A 2,201-nucleotide genomic window follows, 5' to 3' on the forward strand; every position below is an offset into this window, starting at 1 on the left:
AAAAACGGTACTCTTTGTGTGATATAGATTAAGTTAACTATATTAAATTATATAAATATAAAAAGCATACAGAAGCATTTTTGCCATCCATAATTTAGAATGCCTGGAATTTAGAGTTTTAATAGACTAATTAATCAATGTGCGTGCACTCTGTGTGTGATCTGGTGATATAGCCTACTTGATAATGTCAGATCGCACATCATTACAACAACACTTACCATATTATCGCAGAAGATATACTGTATATCGCACACCCCAGACTCGACTTGAGTGGAAAATGAATCGTCCGCGGTTGTGCACACACTTGTTTGCACATGAGCAAAGGTGTTTTTAGGAGTCTAAGATACTTCCAAAAATACTTAAGTACTGTAACAAAGTATTATTACTTTGTTACATTACACCACTGCTGTTAATAGTGTTCACCGTCTGTTTGATTACATGAGATTAACTAACTGCTTGACTTTTACCGCACATTTCTGCCATATGGACATCAACCTGAGATTGATAACCTGATAAGCTATTACTAAATATAATGTAGAAACTTTAATTTTCTGTAAACCTGCTTTGCAACAATTTGCATCGTGAAAAGCGCTATACAAATAAACTTGAATTGAATGGAATTGAACTGTTATTTACTGAATCCGGTATCCACCTTTTTCCTGAATGTGGAAGTCTTGCTCGACTGGAACGGTGCTTTACATTTCCGGTGTTACACGTGTCTCACTCACGCCCCGGCCTAGAGTCCTCAAATACTTATTTGTATTAACATTGTCTTGTTTTGTCCTCACTGGTTCCTTATTGGCTGAGTTGGGGAAGCGAGGCTATAAAGTAGGAGGCGGACTCTCTAGGTCTCTCTGCCAACCACAGCCTTCTTCACGGCCACATCGCCACGTTCTTATTTTTTCAACAGTTTGTCATTTTAGCTTGGAGCGGAGAGTCCCAGCTTGACTCTGTTAGTTTAGTTATTTTTCCCCTTTGTTGCTGGGCTCCCCATCTCTCATTTTTGGTTACTTTTGTGAGTAATTTGTGTTGAAATAATTCATTTAGAATACTTTAGCAATGGAGTCTCCATGCCCCTGGGAGCGCAGCTCGTGACAGCTCGTCGGCTGCCCGGTTGTGCAGACCAGGAATGTGAATGGCATTGACTGTGTGACATATCAAGTCAAGTCAAGTCAAGTCAAGTCTGCTTTATTGTCAATTCTTCCACATGTACAGCACATACACACAGAGAATTGAAACTGCGTTACTCTCAGACCCTTGGTGCATACAGATAACACTAACAGTAGAACATAAATACAGATGGATCACAATGTTGCCAAAGCAATAAATATATTCTTCAAACATACAGATAAATAAAAGTAGAAAAAAAGAAACACAATACATGTCCATATTATACATATGTTTACAAAAAAAAGGAAAAGACAAAGTAATTGAATACAGAGAGCAGTGATAAATGGAAAAGAGGGTTCAGCCTTTGTCCCTCATTTGATGGCAGGAGAACACATGCTGCACTGCCAGGTGGATAGATTTGATATGAGTTTCTCTATGTTGCTCGCTTGCTGGAATTCAGGGAAAACTTGAGTTAATTGGGTGAAATAGGTGTCTCTAATATTTTATATTTGCTGCACTCTGTGAGGAAGTGCAGCTCGTCCTCTATGTGAACACAGTCTGAGCTCTCTGGCTCTCCAGCTCTGTGTCGGCCCGTCTCGACACTCAAGACTATTCTCGCTCATGCGGCACTTCATCAGAAACTTTCTCTGAAGAAAATCTCTAATACTAATCAGGTATGGTGCCAATTTATAATCAGACTTTATCTTGTGAAAGTATGTTAATTTCTTTAATTGTGCTACTTTGTGCTGCCAATCATGGATGTATTCTTCCTGGGTTAGTTTTCCTGTTTCTTTAACTTTTGAATGTCTAAACTGAATTGATGAATTAAGTTGATGTTTTTCAGCTAAATAGTGCATGGGTTTGCTCTCTGGGTGCTTTTTTCTGGTAAGTAAAAGCAAAAGTCTACCCCCCAAGATTAGTTATAAACATGAGCCATGTCCAAAAGGTAAAGGGGGAGGTGTTGCTACAATTTATAACGATATTTTCAGTATTTCTCAGAGGGCGGGCTTCAACTATAACTGGTTTGAAGTAATGGTGCTTCATATAACATTATCCAGAGAAACAAGTGTTAATGATAAATGCCCTGTGAT

Source organism: Sinocyclocheilus anshuiensis, unplaced genomic scaffold, assembly GCF_001515605.1.
Source record: "Sinocyclocheilus anshuiensis isolate Anshui unplaced genomic scaffold, SAMN03320099.WGS_v1.1 scaffold127, whole genome shotgun sequence".
NCBI classification, from domain to species: domain Eukaryota; kingdom Metazoa; phylum Chordata; class Actinopteri; order Cypriniformes; family Cyprinidae; genus Sinocyclocheilus; species Sinocyclocheilus anshuiensis.